This window comes from Symphalangus syndactylus, chromosome 6, assembly GCF_028878055.3.
Source record: "Symphalangus syndactylus isolate Jambi chromosome 6, NHGRI_mSymSyn1-v2.1_pri, whole genome shotgun sequence".
In the NCBI taxonomy this organism is placed as follows: Eukaryota; Metazoa; Chordata; class Mammalia; order Primates; family Hylobatidae; genus Symphalangus; species Symphalangus syndactylus.
In genome coordinates this window covers 88577676-88597723 of record NC_072428.2, presented here as the reverse complement: position 1 = coordinate 88597723, position 20048 = coordinate 88577676, and positions in this window count along the sequence as shown.

Here is a 20048-nt window from a genome sequence, read left to right as displayed (position 1 = left end):
TTTGACTTTTTATGAACTTCATGTTCCCCTTCCTAATCTCCTGTAATTAATGTCATACCCTGAAGAGAGTAAAAATGGATTAAAATTGGCACAAATATTAACCTCTATTTGTATTGTAGTTGTCATGGCCATTCTAGCAGTTATGCAGAAGAAAAGGCATAGCTTTGTCTACAGGATGCCTGATTGGCTCATAAATCCATAAGGTATCATGGAAGAAAAAGTCACATTGTTTCATGTGTTCGTGTTTACCATAAATACTGTACACACAATACACTTCTTTTTTTCTTTAGAATTTTTTTTTTTTTGCTTTTTTTTATTATACTTTAAGTTCTAGGGTACATGTGCACAACGTGCAGGTTTGTTACATATGTGTACATGTGCCATGTTGGTTTGCTGCACCCATTGACTTGTCATTTACATTAGGTATTTCTCTTAGTGCTATCCCTCCCCCATCTCCCCACCCCACAACAGGTATGTGATGTTCCCCTTCCTGTGTCCAAGTGTTCTCATTGTTCAGTTCCCACCTATGAGTGAGAGCATGAGGTGTTTGGTTTTCTGTCCTTGCGACAGTTTGCTCAACACACATACACTTCTAAAAGATCATGCTTTGTATGTCCTATAGAAACAAACTACATTAGAAATCAAGCTAATTATAGTGGACAAGGCTTGATCTGGGGTTGATTCTCATGTTTATCAAATAAGTCAAAATTTTCATATTCAATAACCAAACTTCAATTTTATTTCTCAGAAAGAGGGATGTATACCACTGTGAAAAGATTTTACTCCTTCAAGCTAGACAGATCTTTAACCTTATCTTGAATCTGCCACAAGTAGTTGTAGGATCTTAGGCCAGATTTTCAACTACTTGTAGACTCAGTTTTTTCTTTGCTAATAGAACTGACAACATCGTTATGATTGTTTGCTAAGACAATGGACATATGCAGCTGGTACAGTGATAATATGTAATGAAATGTTAAGGAATAAATAACAGCTACTCTCTTGAGAAATAATTTTACTATCATAGTGAAATTTTCTTGTTAGAATGCTTACTATTAAAGGTAAAGGCAGAATGATATCAAGATATTCTATTGTAAGCAACTTGAGGACAGGGCTGTATCTGTTTATCTTCATATAAGTCCTGTACAGTCACTAGAAGACAATAGGCATGCTGTGCAATAAAATTACATTAATTTTAATAAACTATTACACAGTTTGTTAGCTTCTGTGAGATTTCTTGGTTTGAAAAATAGTGGTCTTTTTCATTTATAGAGTGAATGAAATTCACGCTTAATATGATAACTGTTAATTAGATTTAATGTAAAATGATAAGTTAGATTTATGACAGAAATCATACTGAGAAACTTCAGTGAGCAAAGGGTAATAAATAAATGATGAAGATATTCAAGTCTATGTCAAGACAAAATTACATTTTTAAAAAAGTACAGTTCCATACATTTGTGGCTTTCTTAAGTTAGAAGTAAATATGACTGAAAAACATTCAGAAAACCACTAAGAAGGTAAAATATTTCTACTGAATCCAGGATACTGGGCTATACTAAAAGAGAGTTACCTTCTGAGCCACAATTCTGCTTCGTGTTATGGCTTAGATCCATAGAAAACAGTTTATTTAAAAACAAATATCCGTCCTGTGGTTAACAGATTTTCCTGATGAATCAGCTAGTTCTGACTTTGTATGATGCTCTGATCTATAGGGTTATTCATTTTTACAAGTATCAAAATATTTTCTTAGCAACATGGAAACTAAAGAGTAAAAGTAACTATCATATACTGTATCCTCTACACCTTTCATAAAAAGTATTATTACATAATTTGATCATTTGCTTTTGCTCAATGTTAAGTTTATAGAAATTGTATTCTTTATTCCAAAGCTTTTATGTCAAAACTTATATAATGGGGAAAAGAAGGTAAGTTTCAGAAGTGTTAAATGGATATTTACCAGTTTAAATATAATATAAAGATCACTTTCTGAGTCTGAATTTTATTTTCTTTATGCAAGACCATTATTCTGTACTACTAGTGTATTATAATCTGTAACTTAAATACAAGTAATTTTAGTTAAAAATTAAGTGTTTGCATATTATTATAGATATCTATTTAGCCATTGAAAATAGATAAATTATCAAGATTTGAGATTCGTCACCATTAGAGGCTTTCCTCATAGCACTTCTACACTTCTGAATTATTTTACAAAAGTAAGGTACTCTAAATTAAAGAATAATAATATTCATAATTACTGTGCTTAGCTCAGTCCATTTAATACTCATTTCTTCTCTGAACTTTTTTTTTCTCATTTGCTATATGCAGTTTGTTCCATTCCAAGAAATAAATTGTTATTTATTCTCTTATTTTACAGATGTGCATATTTAAAATTAGGAAGCATAAATATGTAACAGTGAAATGGGTATTTATTGTTGTGTTACCAAATTATTTTTATGTAAACTTGAACAATTTTGAAAATGGAAGTGACAGATAATAAATACTTCTGGACATCGAGTAAACTGCAAATGCTTTTTGTAGGGAAACTGGTTTTTAGGATCACCTTAATAACATGGGATCCAAAATAGGGAGAAAAGGCTGGGCGCTGTGGCTCATGCCTCTAATCCCGGCACTTTGGGAGCCCAAGGCAGATGGATCATTTGAGGTCAAGAGTTCAAGACCAACCTGCCAACATGGTGAAACCCCACCCCTACTAAAAATACAAAAAAGAAAAAAAATTAGCTGGGCATGGGGGCACGTGCTTATATCCCAGCTACTTGAGAGACTGAGGCAGGAGAATCTCTTGAACCGGGGACACAAAGGTTGCAGTGAGCTGAGATTGCGCAACTGTACTCCAGCCTGGATGACATGGTGAGACTCTGTCTCAAAAACAAAATAAACAAAATAAGGAAAAGACACAGAACCTATTATATGATAGACCTATCATATGGTCTATCTTCAAGAATATTCCATGTGCTGATGAATAATGTGTACATTCTGCAGTTGTTGGGTAGAATATTCTGTAAATATCTGTTAAGTCCATTTGTTCTAAGGTATAGTTTAAGTCCATTGTTTCTTTGTTGACTTTCTGTCTTGATGACATGTCTAGTACTGTCAGTAGAGTATTGAAGACCCCACTATTATTGCATTGTCATCTATTTCATTTCTTAGGTCTGGTAGTAATGTTTTATAAATTTGGGAGCTCCAGTGTTAGGTGCATATATATTTAGGATTGTGATATTTTCCTGTTGGACTAGTCCTTTTATCACGATATAACGTCTCTTGTCTTTGTTAACTGCTTTAGCTTTAAAGTTTGTTTTGTCTGATATAAGAATAGCTACTCCTGCATGCTTTTGGCGTTCATTTGCATGGAATATCTTTTTCCACCCCTTTACCTTAAGTTTATTCAAGTCTTTATGTGTTAGGTGAGTCTTCTGAAGACAGCAGAAACTTGTCTTGTGAATTCTTATCCATTCTGACATTCTGTATCTTTTAATGGAGCATTTAGACCATATACATTCAATGTTAGTATTGAGATGTGAGGTACTATTCTATACATGGTGGTATTTGTTGCCTGACTACCTTTTTTTTTTTTTCATCATGTTATTGTTCTACAGGTCCTATGAGATCTATGTTTTAAGGAGGTTCTATTTTGGTATATTTCAAAAATTTATTTCAAGATATAGAGCTTCTTTTAGCAGTGCTTATAGTGCTGGCTTCGTAGTGACAAAATCTTTCAGCATTTGTTTGTCTGAAAAAGACTGTATCTTTCCTTCATTTATGAAGCTTAGTTTTGATGGATAAAAAATTTCTTAGCTGATAATTGTTTTGTTTAAAGAGGCTAAAGATAGGACCCCAATCCCTTCTAGCTTGCAGAGTTTCTGCTGAGAAATCTGTTGTTAATCTGATAGGTTTTTCTTTACAGGTTACCTGATGCATTTGCCTCACAGCTGTTAAGATCCTTTCCTTCATCTTGACTTTAGGTAACCTGATGACTATGTGGCTAGGCAATGGTCTTTTTGGGATGAATTTCCCAGATGTTCTTCGTGCTTCTTGTATTTGGACGTCTAGATCACTAGCAAGATCAGGGAAGTTTTCCTTGATTATTCCCTCAAATATGATTTCCAAACTTTTGGATTCCTCTTCTTTTTTGGGAACACCAATTATTCTTAAATTTGGATGTTTAACATAGTCCCAATTTCCTAGAGTTTTTCTTTTTAATTTATTTTTTCTTTGTCTTTGATGGACTGAGTTAATTTGAAAGCCTTGTCTTTGAGTTCTGAGGTTCTTTCTTCTGCTTGTTTGATTCTATTGCTGAGATTTTTCAGTGCGTTTTGCATTTCTCTAAGCGTGTCCTTGACTTCCAGAAATTGTGATTGTTTTTATTTATGCTATTTCACTGAAGAATTTTCCTTTCATATACTGTATCATGTTTTTGACTTCTTTAAGTTGGACTTCACCTTTCTCTTTTGCCTCTTTGATTAGCTTAATAATCATCCTTCTGAATTCTTTTTCTGACTGTTCAGAGATTTTGTCTTGGTTTGGATCCATTGCTGATGAGCTGGTATGATCTTTTGGGGCTGCTAAAGTACCTTGTTTTGTCATATTACCAGAATTATTTTCCTGTTTCCTTCTCATTTGAGTAGATGATGTCAGAGAGAAGATCTGGGATACAAGGGCTGCTGTTCACATTATTTTGTCCCACAGGGTGCTCCCTTGATGTGGTGCTCTCCCCCTTCTCCTAGGAATGGGGCTTCCTGAGAGACCAACTGTAGTTACTGTTTTTGCTCTTCTAGGTCTAACCACCCAGCAGAGTAGCGGACTCCAGGCTGAAACTGGGGAATGTCTGCAATGAGTCTTTTGATATGATCCATCTTCAGGTCTTGCAACTGTGGATACCAGCACCTGCTCCAGTGGAGTCAGCAGGGGAGTGAAGTGGACTCTTTGAGAGTCCTTGGTTGTATTCTTGCTTAGTGTGCTAGTTTTGTGTTGGTTGGCCTCTAGCTAGGAAGTGGCACTTTCAAGAGCTCATCAGCTTTGGTCCTATATGCAGGATGCACATTTGCCCTAGGGACACCTAGTTAAGTATTCAGGTTTGTCAGGCGATGGCAGGGCCATAGGGCACCCAAGAGATTATGACCTTTGTCTTCAGCTACCAGGGTGAGTTGAGAAAGACCCCAGGTGAAGGCAGGGATAGGTGTGTCTGAGCTCAGCCTTTTCTTGGGCTGTGCTTGCTGCTGCTGCCGTGGGTGTGGTTCCCAAATTCAATGGAGTTATATTCCCAGGAAGATTATGGCTGTCTCTGCTGAGTCATACACGTCACCAGAGAAGTGGGGGAAAGCCAGCAGTCACAGACCTAACCACACTCCCACACAACCCACAGCCCTAAAGGCCATCCCCACTCTCATGGTGCCCCAACAACAGTACCTTGTCATCCAGTGACCAGGGCTGAGAACTTGTCCCAGACCATGAGCCTCCCCACTGAGAAAGCAAGCGGACTCACACTTTTTCAGCATCTCAGGGAGCCTGCAGTAGCGATGCAGCTCCTTCAAAATGTTGTGGATTCTCTTGGCTTTCCTGGTATGTTCCTGCGGTAGTTCTTGGAGAAAAAATTCACAGTGTGAGTCTCCGCATGCTGCTCTGTTCATCGGAGCGGAAGCTACAAGCTAGTTCTGCCTCGATTTTCCGGGATTTCTTATCTGTCTTCTGTTCTCACATACTCTGCACCATACATAGGTGACTGAGTCTATTCTCAAGGCTCTAGGACTGCCATTGTTTTTCTGGTCATTACACCCATTTCAGACCACACTATTTACTTGGTTCTATTCTGGATCTTTGACTTTTCAAGACTCCAAAAAACCTGCCTAGAGACACTCACTCATTCTAGACTATAGATGTAAATCTCTGCATGGAAAAAGAACACAACTGCAAGAAATAAAAGGAAAATTTTATTTTGCTATCATCACAACTAAGTGTTTATTATTAAACCAATATTTAAATTTAGGTCAACTCCATAGACATTTTTTAAATATTTTCTTTATGCTAGGCATAATGGTAGAAATAAAAATATACATTATCACTGCTCAGAGTATGCAGTTTAAAATGAAGATTTGCAAGTAGAATACTGAATTGCTATTTAGGCTTATGCATGTGGAGGAAAAAAAAAAAGAAAAGGAAAGAAATATCTAAGGTATCCAGGTGTAACACCAGAGAAGCACCAATCAACTCTATCTGCAGATAGAATTCAGTTCAAAATCGAATTGACTCATTATGCCTCGAATTTTTTCATGCATTTCTAATAATTTTATTTAAACATTAAAAAAATTAAAGTAGAGAAAAAATATAGTTCTTAGAAATGTCCTCTAAATTTGTCTTAAAGGTCGTTGACAAACCACTAGGAAAACTGAAGCTTAATCATTACCTTCATAGAATGTTCATCCTTATAATTTTGCTCTAGATCATGAGAAATACACTGACTGAAACACATTTCTTGTTTTTTTAAATACCAGGTTAAATTTTGTCAGCATTCTAGATCATGAGAAATACATTTTCTGAATCACATTTCTAATTTTTTTTTAAATGCCAGGTTAAATTTTGTCAGCATTCCCTTGCTTCGCTAAAAGAATACTGACAACATACATTATAACCATATGGCATTTCTCTCATCTCAAGGATAATGGTTCACTTGGGATATTATTGTAAAACTTTTAAAACACTTGGCTAGAGTAAATGATTTCTCAGAACCACACCTAACTATGATATAATACAATGAGACTGAAGGAGAAAGCAGCCAAGTTTTTCATAATAAATACTTAAAAAGAAAAGCCTTGTATTCCAAATAAAGATTCTATTTCGTTTTTCACATATAAACATTCTCTCGTATGGAAACCTAAAATAACTTAGAAAGTTGGTAGAATTGTTAGCAATTGAATAATTAATTACAAAATAATTTTCATGGAAGCATATGCAAATAACTTTTTTAAATACATTTTTATGTTTCATTAAATCCAATAAACTCATCTGTGTCTTAGGTGTATAACAGAATTATCAAATACTGAGTTTGAATATACTGTGTATTTAATTTGATTCTCAGTATAGTCATCTATTATAACCATAAGAAGCATCGTTCTTATGAGTTTTACATAGAATAAAACCAAAACACAACACTATTATGATACTTAAAACACGACATTATTATGATACTCATTAGAGGTGTTATATTTCAAATGTAAGTCTAAATGTACTTCCTTTAAAGGAAAGCAATTATAAATATTTGTTACTGTTTCTTAAAAAGGCATCTTATATTTTCTAAAAATCCCAAAAGAATTTTAAGCATGTTTATTCTCTATAGAATTCTCATTTTAAATAAATAGCCTGTAAAGAAAAAAATGAATTTCCAGTATTTATTCTACTTATATTTATCAAAAATTAATAAGTAAATAAATGGATTTTTATACATTCAAAATTAATTTCTAAGAAATACAATAAATGGTGTGTTTCACTAATGACCATACCTAGAAACAAGCAAATAATTTATTTTGCTTTCATACTTGTGATAGACTTGCTATAACTTTCATATCATTAAATCAGCTTTAATCATTCTATACAGGATTACAATTGAAGACAGATGGTTCTGGGTCACTGGCAATTGATTATATGATTGTGTAAAGAGATAAGATAAAATCAAATGAAAGAAATCATGGTGACAATCTTTCTTTAGCATTTCAGACATTCAGCCTGTAATCCAGTTTAGGTGGATCAAATTTAATGTGGGAGAGAGCCCTTCTTACTTTGCAAATAACACAATATGAAAGAGCTATGCCAGGACAGATTTGCATGTGTACTACTACATGAATTCTATCTTGCTTATTTTTTATGCCATAAAGCCTCTATAAAATAGGGATATTAACAGCGCTATCTCATAGGGTTTCTGTGAATAGTGCCTGCTTCCTAAGTAGGTGGTATGTACATACTAACTACTGTTGTTATTGGCCCATTTCTCCTTTTTTCTCTCTGATCATTCCTAGGAACTACAAATTTTACTCATTCTATTATACAAAGCATTTGAACTCCCCAGACTCCCGTGTATGTCTCATATTTATGTCTCCTCATATGTCTCTTATATGCCCGTATAATATTCTGTGTATCTTCCAATATAATATTTACACTCTGCTGAGTTTGTCTTATTAATAGATTGGAAGACACACTAAGATATAAAATATGACTATCTTGATTATAGCTGTAACCAGAGTAGCTAGCACTGATATATTACTAAGTAAATATTTAGGTAGAAAAGAGAGGAAAGCAGGTAAGAGTATTCCGGTTATTAATTCACTTGTTAAGTACTACTACCCAGTTCCTTATTTACTTAATTCTGACTTTCTGTAATCTACTTCCACTACAGGTTTAAAGACCCTTGCTCATCACACTTGAGGCAAGATATGTTTCAAAATGCAATTTATTTATTTATTTAGATTTTGGAAATTTATATCTGCCATATGTTATGTAACACCTCCATACAAGAGTGTAAGCATCACTTTTAGCCAAAACATTAAAATAGTGAAATAAATATTTACACCAAGCTATGCAAGTAAAAAATTGTAAATACCTTTGTGTCAGTCTAAACCAGATCCACTCTCCCTTCCTTGCTTCTTTCTGTCCTTTCTCCTTTTCACTTTTTCTCTTCCTTCCTTTCTTTTTTCTTCCATCTCCTCTTCCTCTCCTGCCTTCTTTCTCTCCCTCTCTCTTTCTTAATTTTCCTCTTTTGTCTAACAAACAAGCTAGGTCACTTCACTTTTTCCTACCAATATAGTATTTTTAGAAATAGACCTTCAGAGATTTTTGGATTTTGAAATTGTAATTAAAGAATGGTAACTTACCATGTTAGAGTAGTTAAGAAATAATGAGTTGAAAATTTCACTTGGATTGGAGACCAAATATTAAGGCAGGAATTTATCAAAAGAAAGTTATGGATTAAAGATAAGATTTTCTAAAAGTTTTTTTTAGTATAAAGCTCTTTACATTCTATTTCACAAAGATAACTACTCAAGCAAGTGAACCCAATTTTCTCATCATCTAGAATAAACCACAGACTGAACACCTCAGTCAGTATTATTCAAAAAGTCAAATATGAACTGAACATTCCCCCATGAAGCCCCTGCTTGGAAATAAAGATGATGTTACCTATCAGGTCGACCCCAAATCCTCTAATTTAATATTCTGTGATAGATCTTATTTTCTTTCAGGATGCACTTTGTCATTATTTCATATATTATTTTACATCAATCTGGATGACTGCTGGACATTCCCTGTCACTTTTCTCCAGGCTTTTAACCTTATGTCCCTCTATAGTCCCCTGCAGCATGCCACCCTTTCAGGGCTCCATGGAGGCCAGCAGCCACCTTGTCCTTGCCAATCCACTTCTTGGGGTCATGGTTCATAGCACTGTGATTTATTCCATTGTTTGAGGTTACCAGCATTGCCTCACATCAATAGTATACCACCCTTTCACTTCATTTTTTTGTGACTGTTCTACAAAAGAATTGCTTGGGCCCATTATTTTTAAGAAATATACATTAGTTTTGTATTTTAATATTTTATTTTTAACATAAATATTTTTTCTTTCAAAGAGTGAAAAAGTATGTATCCATACTGAAACTGAAAATATTTTCTATTCTATATCTCAGACAGTTGCCATGTGCAGCAGCAAATCAGACAGGATTCCTTTTTCTCCCATGGAGATTTTCCAAAGAGATTTGTATTGTTATCCCATTTTCCTCATCCCACAATGGCCCTATTTAAAATTTTGCTTTTCAGTGCTTCCCATCCCTACGTACACACTAAGCATTTTTTTTTTTTTTTTTTTTTTTGAGACGGAGTCTCGCTCTGTCGCCCAGGCTGGAGTGCAGTGGCTCAATCTCGGCTCACTGCAAGCTCCGCCTCCCGGGTTCACGCCATTCTCCTGCCTCAGCCTCTCCGAGTAGCTGGGACTACAGGTGCCCGCCACCACGCCCGGCTAATTTTTTGTATTTTTAGTAGAGACGGGGTTTCACCGTGGTCTCGATCTCCTGACCTCGTGATCCGCCCTCCTCGGCCTCCCAAAGTGCTGGGATTACAAGCGTGAGCCACCGCGCCCAGCCCACACTAAGCATTTTTATACCTGCCTGAAACTTGACTTTACTGTCAGGAAGATCCAACCATTTATATAAATTATTGTATTTGAATCCACTTCTCAGGCATATCATAGCCTCAATTTTGACATAATAGTGACTTTCCCTATTTATGTAGTCATATGCATTAGAAGGAAGGAACTTGAGGCTTCATAGGTGGAGAGTTTAGAATTATTCATTTAGTTTTTCTCATTTTACTCTTTGCCCTGAAGAATTGGCTACAATTCTAAGTAAGGCACCTTGTCTCTCTATTCCACCCCATGAAGAATTATTCTCTTGATGAGTGACTGCTATCAATATAGATGTGTTCTGTTGAGGTTTTTAAAAGACTGAAAAGCAGTTAACTGACTGTTGAATGATGTCTATACATTATTTTCTTTGTCCAAAATTATGAACTCTTAGCTTGTAACTTAAATAACACAGTTTTCACTAATAATATTATCTACATTAGCCTAGCAAAATATATTGTGTTTTGCATTTATAACTCTCATTTTGATGTTGAGTCAGTACCGGCAATTGTAAAAATTATTTTGAGAGTTTGGGTAGGGTCAAATTTTAGTCACAAGTGATTTATTTTTTCTTGTGTTATCATAAATATGTTTATAATTTTTCCTACTATTAAAAGGAAACAGATGTCAAAAATTCCTACTTGTCTTTTAAGCTGGTGGTATACCCAATGTATGATGAAAAATGTATTTATGTGTATTATGTCATCACATACACACTTGTTACTTCAGAAGTTTAATATAAAAACCTTTAAAATTATCTAACTGGTGTAACTCATTCCATAGAAGTATTTTTTTTGTGCAAAAATCGATACTTATAGTTGTTTAAATATGGCTAATACAACATAATTCTTCAGAGTGAATAGTTTAATAATAACTATCTTTACCTTTAGTTTACACAAAGAATACTGCATTTTAAAGGATGATAAGTTTGTTGCTCTTTGGGGACACTAGTTCCATATTTTGTTAAAATTATGAAATGAGTTTAAGATACTGAAATATTTGTATTATTAAAGATCAATTATTTTATTTTGAAACTGAAGAAAAAATATTAAAAATAGTTTACACGGCCGGGCAAGATGGCTCACGCCTGTAATCCCAACCCTTTGGGAGGCCAAGGTGGGTGAATCACCTGAGGTCAGAAGTTCGAGACCAGACTGACAGATAAGGTGAAACCCTGTCTCTACTAAAAATACAAAAATTAGCCAGGCATGGTGGCGTGCGCCTCTAGTCCCAGCTACTGGGGAGGCTGAGACAGGAGAATTGCTTGAACCTGGGAAGCGGAGGTTGCAGTGAGCCGAGATTGTGCCACTGCACTCCAGCCTGGGCGACAGAGCAAGACTCGGTCTCAAAAAAAAGGAAAAAGAAAAAAAGAAAATAGTTATACATGATGCATTGAACCTCACCAAATGACATAGGAACATGTAAGACTAGACTCTGGTGTTTACAAAATTCCATAGGCAATAGCAAAAGAAAGTACACAAAATTTGAGTTGACCTTCTCTAATACACTGCAGGTATTAGGTTATTTAAAATATTACAGCAAATTTAAATTGTTCCATTTCAAGAATGGAATAGACACATCACTTAGTGTTGCACTTTTAGAAAAGAATAACAAGCATTAAAAGACACAATATCAAATTTAATGTCTCAAATATCAAAATGAATTTATCTAGAATTATTTTTTATTAAAAAAATTTTTTTCACAACAGTCACAATAAAAAACAGTTTTATGTAATATATTTTCAATTAAATGATTGGTAATCTATTGATTATGAATCTATTAATGTTGCAATATTTTGTGTGACAATAGGTATTTTCAAGAAAATGTGTAAACAATTTGAAGGCTGAGCTCATTGGAGTAGTTTAATTTTTAGAAATGGATTCACTGATTTTCTGAATAAGTATTTTTTAATTTCTGATTTTGTTCCAGGCAGGATTCTAGAGGCTGAGCACACTATGGTAAATGAAACAGATACGAGTTCCTGTCCATGTGGAACATATGTTCTCTTTGGAAATAGAGAAAATCATCCACCAAGGAGATAAATGATAATTACAAGCTGTAACATAGGCAACGAAGGAAATAATCAGGGCAATGAGATACATTTTAACCAGAGGCTATATTTTAAAAAGTACATTTGTGTTACAATCTGAAAGATAAAGAATCAGCAAGTCATGCACAGATATGAGAGAAGAGCATCCTATGCTTAAGGGACAATAAGCTTGAAGACTGGAAAGTGGTAAAAGGATCCACATGTTTAAAGACCAGAAGGAGGTCAGTGTGGCTGAAACAGTGTGTGCAAATAGAGGTGAAATGGAATGTGCTGACAATGCAGAGACCACAGGCAGTTCATGCAGTTTTGGTAAGAAGTTCAAGTGCAATGGAAAGTCACTGAAGTCTGTGGGAAGTAGGGAGTGGGTTGTCATAAACTTATTGAATTTTTTAAAAGGTTTCTGTGGATGATGAATACAAAATGAACTGAGAGACCTGGGTGTGGAGTATGATCCAAGCTGTGGTCAGAGTAGAGACAGAGCAATGTAGGCAGTAATGATAAATTCTTTGGGGAAGGAACGAGTAAAAGGACTTGATTATAGATGAGATTTGGAGGAAAGGAAAATATGTTTCTTATGTTTTGGCCTTCAGCAACTGAAGAAGACAAAATGTGAAAGGAATACTAAGAACTCAGTATTAGACATATTTAATTTGCAATTTCTGTTACAATCTAAAAGAAGAGGTCTAAGTAGTTTTATATAGAAATCTAGAAGTGAGGTGAGAGGGGTAAGCTGAAGATATACAATTGAAAATATTTTGGAGATTTAATTTAAATCTAAAAACTACTTAGACTTTGTAATGCCACATTCATTTGCCACATATACTTATTCATTCAAAAGGCACATATTCTCAGCTTACTATGACATAGGCAAAACATTCCTGCCTTCATGGATATTACATGGAAATCAGTTTATCTTTTTTATCTAGATTAATTTAAATAACAGATTTTGTTTTTATTTAAAAAGAAATAATTATGTGAAAAGAGAAAAACTTACTTAGACTTTCAAAGAATTTGACAAATCTCCTTATTAAAACTATTTTAAACTGAATCAGAAAGGAATGGAGGGCAATGGCCAAAATCAAAGCAACAGTATGCACAGAGCAGTGTCAAGGTGAACACTCTGAGGCCTGCAGTTCTTAATAGTACTATTTGTCAGAGTTTTATTTAGAAGTCTTATAAATGATGCATAAGAAAATGTGAAAAATGAAACCTCAATGCTGTTAAATGTTCTTAAATGTAGTTCAGAAAGATATATTACACAGGATCTTTTCAAAGCTCTTGTATATGAGACTAAGGAAGACAGTAACTTGGTAAATGAGTTTTTGGGTAGATGATGACAGAAACAGTGCAATTGGGGGGAAGTACAAATTCTATACTTATAAAATAATGGCTTTCATTTCTCAGCTACATCCTCTATGTCACACCAGGTGGTTGATGCAAATAGGAAAGTTTAAAATTCACGATGAGACTTAGCAAGTCAAAGTGTGAAAATAACAAATAAGAAACATTCAAGGGAACAGTAGGTATCTAGGATGTACTGAGAAACCAGAGCCCAATAAAGGGCAACAGATAAAATCAAGGTAAATCATTAAGATTTAGCCATTTTCAAATGCAATGAGCAGCCTCATTCCCTGCTTTTACTAGTATCTAAGCTTTGCCACTGAACACATTTTGATTTTCTTAAGTTTTATTTCAGTCCTAGACTTTAAAATTACTACTACTTACAGCCAAGGGTAATTAAGGAGTCAGAAGCTCAGTGACGTAACATCATGCTGAGGTCCGCTGTTCCTTCCATAATGCAAAGCCCAGTTTGAGCACTTATGTTCTCACTGTCTTGCATGAGAATACAAGCTCATTTTGAGACTTGCTTCAAGAAATTTAGCCTCAGTCTTGAAACTCTCATGAGTACTTGAATTTTCTATAGAACCACAGCCTGCATTGTTTTCTTTAGAGGTGGGAAATTGCATTCAAACCTAATCTATGTATGGCTTGTTTATGGTTACCAACTACAAAGTAGGATGGCCATACTATATACATCCAGTTAAACTTGAATCCAGACAATCAATTATATTTTTGTATTGTATGTCCCAAATGTTGCAACCCAAATGTTGTTTATGCTAAAGATTATTTGTTCTTTGTCAGAAAGGCAAGTTTAAGTGGGAATTCTGTATTTTTATTTGCTGTGTCTAGCATTTCTATCATCAGGCCTTCCTGCCACCAACTGCCAGCTTAGTCCTCAGCTTATTATCTGGAGCTCAATTACTGCTCCAGTTAGTGTCAGCCAACTTCCCCCGAATGTTGTCATCAGCATCATTGTACCATATCTCTAGCAGCTTCTCCTGGGATTGTCTTTGTTTACCTATTTTACCATATTTCTGGTCTAAAAATCTAGTTAAAAACCAAATGTTATATCAAAAATGCTTTGGATTATAGTGGTAGGTGGCTATGACAATCTTTCCAGCATGAGCAATTGGTGATAAACCTCCCAAATAAAAAATGAGGTTTTTTTAGACAATTTATCTTAAAGACAGATTATGACCAAGGCAAGGTCAATAGAATCACTATAACTTATTATCTGAAGACATGAATTTGGTTTAATTCTGCCTTTATGCCTCACTTCTCCTGGCTCAATGTCACTGGGGTGAGAGGCATTGTATTATAATCTAACAAAGTTATTTGGCATAACAAAAACAGGATTATTGCGTTGATATTTGGTTACAGTAGCTCAGTAAAAATATAATAGAACTAAAGGAAGTTTCAGATTAAAGAAACCAAAACACTTTTTCCCTGAGTAGGACATCTGAGAACAGGTTTAAATATATCATATACCTTCCAAAGACACACAATTCCATCAGACTACCAACAGAGCCAGTCCCGCTGCTGCTATCAGAAAGCTACCACATCCAGAATCACAACCTCATTACCAGAATGAGGAACCCCACAAATTTAGGCATGTTTCATAATAGAGAAGCTATACTTGCTACTGCTGCCACTGATATAACTATACCTCACTTATAAATTGCACTGGCCAAATGGATGTCTCAGGCGCTACCTCTAAACCACCCCAACACCTGAGACTGGATACTGAAGCGGCTGCTCACTTACTTCAGAAAACTGCTTATCTCCATATCTGTACTTACCCGTAGAAATGCAGTTGCATCAAAAGTTTAGTATCTGCTCATACCTCCCTTCCAAATATCATGTAAAATATATTTCCTGAAACTAAACACCTTCTGGAACCTCATTTCCAACGTGGTCTCAGAAGTACAGCGTAAGATTGCCAATACCTAAATGTAAGAGGTACTAGGTATATTTATTGGCTATATTTATTGGGTGCCAATATACCATATACATAGTATATGGTATAATACATACCATAATATTTTATAAAAACCTAAAATCCTATGTTTATATCAAATACGACAGCCACCTGATTGTAAAATGCTGATATTAAATAAAATGATCTTAAGTAATGTAAATTGTAAGAGTAATTTTGTTAATTTGATGTGACAAACGTCAAAAATAAATGCCTACTGGAAATCTGAAGCTGCAAGAACTGCGTAGACACAGTCACAGTGTGTCCGGATTTGGTGGGTTCTTGGTCTCACTGACTTCAAGAATGAAGCCTCGGACCCTCGCGGTGAGTGTTACAGTTCTAAAGGTGGCGTGTCCGGAGTTTGTTCCTTCTGATGTTCAGATGTGTTCGGAGTTTCTTCCTTGTGGTGGGTTCATGGTCTCGCTGGCTCAGGAATGAAGCAGCAGACCTTCGCAGTGAGTGTTACAGCTCTTAAGGCGGCATGTCTGGAGTTCTTCGTTCCTCCCGGTGGGCTCGTGGTCTCGCTGGCTTCAGGAGTGAAGCTGCAGACCTTCGCGGTGAGTGTCACAGTTCATAAATGCAGTGTGGACCCAGAGTGAGCAGCAGCAAGATTTATTGCAAAGAGCAAAAGAACAAAGCCTCCACAGTGTGGAAGGTGACCTGAACGGGTTGCCACTGCTGGCTCAGGCAGCCTGCTTTTATTCTCTTATCTGGCCCCAACAGAGTGGTCTGTTTTGACAGGGCGCTGATTGGTGCAATTACCATCCCTAGATACAGAGTGTCGATTGGTGCACTCACAAACCTTGGCTAGACACAGGGTGCTGATTGGTGTGTTTACAATCCTTGAGCTAGACATAAAGGTTCTCCAAGGCCCCACCAGAGCAGCTAGATACAGAGTGTGGACACAAAGGTTCTCCACATCTCCACCAGACTCAGGAGCCCAACTGGCTTCGCCCAGTGGATCCTGCACTGGGGCTGCAGGTGGAGCTGCCTGCCAGCGCTCGCACTCCTCAGCCCTTGGGTGGTCGATGGGACTGGGCATAGTGGAGCAAGGGGGTGGCGCTCGTCGGGAAGGCTGGGGCGGCACAGGAGCCCATGGAGCGGGTGGGAGGCTCAGGCATGGCGGGCTGCAGGTCCCGAGCCCTGCCCCGTGGGAAGGCAACTAAGGCCCGGTGACAAATAGAGCGCAGCGCCGGTGGGCTGGCACTGGTGGGGGACCCAGTACACCCTCTGCAGCCGCTGGCGTGGGTGCTAAGCCCCTCATTGCCCAGGGCCGGCAGGGCCGGCCGGCTGCTCTGAGTGAGGGGCCCGCCAAGCCTACACCCACCCGGAACTCCAGCCGCCCCGCAAGCGCCGCCCCGCAAGCGCCGCCCCGCAAGCGCCGCCCCGCAAGCGCCGCCCCGCAAGCGCCGCCCCGCAAGCGCCGCCCCGCAAGCGCCGCCCCGCAAGCGCCGCCCCGCAAGCGCCGCCCCGCAAGCGCCGCCCCGCAAGCGCCGCCCGCAGCCCCGGTTCCCGCTCGCGCCTCTCCCTCCACACTTCCCTGCAAGCTGAGGGAGCCGGCTTCCGCCTTGGCCAGCCCAGAAAGGGACTCCCACAGTGCAGTGGTGGGCTGAAGGGATCCTCAAGTGCCGCCAAAGTGGGAGCCCAGGTGGAGGAGGCGCCGAGAGCGAGTGAGGGCTGTGAGGACTGCCAGCATGCTGTCACCTCTCAACAGGTAAAGGACACAGTTTATTAACAGAAACAAGATGTTTTAGGTTTTGTGATCATAACGTTTTGAGATTAATGTCCAGCACAGCATATCTCTACTTCTGCTGCCCAGTATACTCACCTAAGGAACTCTGGAAACAATACTGACGTCCAAACTACTTCCTAGACCAATCCAATCAGAATTTCTGGATGCCCAAAGATTCCAGGGTGAATCTAATCTGCATTCAATTTGAGCATCAGTAGTTTATCATGAAAATCAGTTGCTCTGAAAACACAACTTTGTTCAATACAAATTTGAGAAATGTTGAACCCATGGGTCTGACCTAGAATACCATTTATTATAATTATTAAAAATGGATTCTATATAGAATCTTTATGATAATTTTAGGCACATTTCACTAGGAAATGTTTAACTGTGATTTATATCACACTGAAAATTTGACTTAGACATTTCCAAATTCATTTGGAAGGAGAAAAAAAATCATCTGATGATCTAATAGTAACAAATAATATTTTTTTAAATGTAAGAAAAGGACAAATTAGATTATAAATGGGAGGTTATAATCACAAACTGGGCTTGGCTTGGAATTAATTTCAGAGATTAAAATTCTTATTTTGCATGGACTAATTTATGCATTTTTGACAAAAGGTATTGCACTTTGTGAGAAACTTTTCTTAAAATAATAACCTTGGAAGTTTAAGAAAAGTGTTTATATATTATTAATAGAATATAATCTGTTAAAAATGGGAGGGGGCAGGGGTTGAAAAACTACCTATTGAATACTGTGCTAACTATCTGGGTAATGGGTTCAGTTGCACTGCAGACCTCAGCATCACACAATGTACCTATGTAACAAACCTGCACACATACATTCTGAATCTAAAATAAAAATTTAAAAAGTTGAAAAATAAAAAAAAATGGGCTGTATCTAAATACTAAAGCTATATATTCCCAGTTATATTTTAGTTATTGTATATTAAATATAAATATATATTCCAGAATTCATTATGATCCAATACCTATGAAAATTATTAACATTTTATGAAAACTGTATATGAATTCTTCTAAAAATTTTCTCAGGATCTAGAAAAGTGTATTGCATGCTATAAACACTTAATAAATTTTTTTTTTAGTAGATTCATACTGGAATTATCCAGCAAGGGAAAAGATAATCACTACCAAGTGAGAAAAAGCACATTATTCATCCTCATGAAATTCTCTTTACATAAACCAAAGGGTATTTCTGCACAGTATTAAGTACTTTTCTAGGGTGGAGTTGCATTCCTTTTTTTTTTTTTCAGCATTCCTTCATAGTTTATGAAATGTCCCACTTGGATTTTATAGATACTTATCTTTCAATTATTTTATTTAATAAAGCTTTCAAAACTTACAAGTAAAAAGGCAAAAAGAGGGAAGATTGAAATTGCAAAATTAAGAGAATGGTGCACTGCCAATAGGCAAAAAGAAGAAATATTAATGTAATGGATTTAAATAATCCGTTCTGAGATTTATAATTTTAAAGAAAGCAATTAAAAGTAATCCCTACTTCTCATGTTTTAAGATCTGGCTTATTAATGTTTTCAGCCATTTTTATATCTACTAGCCTGAAATTTTTAACAGCCTGATTTAAAAAGTACCTACATTGCAACACAGCTTGACTATTCAACTGTACCTTGTAACTGAAAAAACAATTATTAAGCTTTCATATTCACAAATAAGTCTCTCTGGGATTTGATAATTTATCAGTTTATGTTGCTGTGTTCTAGTACCCACTGGAAAATATTTGTAATATTTAAATATTTGGACCATCCTGATGACATTTTTCCCTCCTTAGACTACTTTACATAAGCAGAAAAGCTGACACAGATTAAATTTCTCTGAAAGATACTATAGATTGGATTGCTTAATATTCATCCAGCCGCCATCCAGCATGCCTTCCAAAATGGCAATGTCTGAAAAACTAAAAAGTTTAAGAGACTCCTTTGCAGCCGGAGTGCTAGAGCCCTCCAGGCAGAAAAACTCTGATAGAGAATTAGGAGAAAAGGAAACAATCTGAGGGTGCAGGAGAGGATAGGTACATTGTGTAAACACGTAAGAGTAGGCACGTTCTTCTGAGACAGCCCTGGCAGGGATTCTAGCATCTGGTTCCTGTTGCTGTAGGTGCCAAGTGGCATGAGCCAGATCGCACAGGGTTTCCACCAGAAGAATCTCGTGGATGAATGTTTCCTTTGGCTGCCTTGTGGGCAGTATCTAGCCACCACACCCACCTCCAACTCCTCCAAGGATTCTATAAGCCACAAAATATCCTCTAGAAAATCTCTTTCTGCTTAAAATAGAATGAATTATGTTGAGTTCATCTCAAAACCCTAACCAAAGAGTCCGCTGAAGATTGTTGGGCAACCAGTCCTACTTAAATACTTTAGGAACTTGGGAAGATGCTTCAGCAATACATGCCAGTAGGATTGCTCGGAAGTATGGTCTAGATTGAGTTACATTATGACTAGAGCTGTTGCCAGCAGAAACCTTTCCTACCAACTCCAGTGTCTTATAGGAATATCCGTCTTTATGTGTCCTCACCCACTAAATGCTGCTTTAACTGTAGATTCAGCCTTAGCTAAATATAGGCAGGTAATGTTTATCAAAAGCATTTTACCTGAAAAACCAGCAGGATTTGAAGTAACTGCTTTCGTATCTAGTCAGTCAAATGGTGGGATCACTCACAGAGTTATTCAATTATTAAATGTAGTGCCAATCACAGACCAAACTCCTGATTCTAATTTGATTTAATTCAATAAATGGC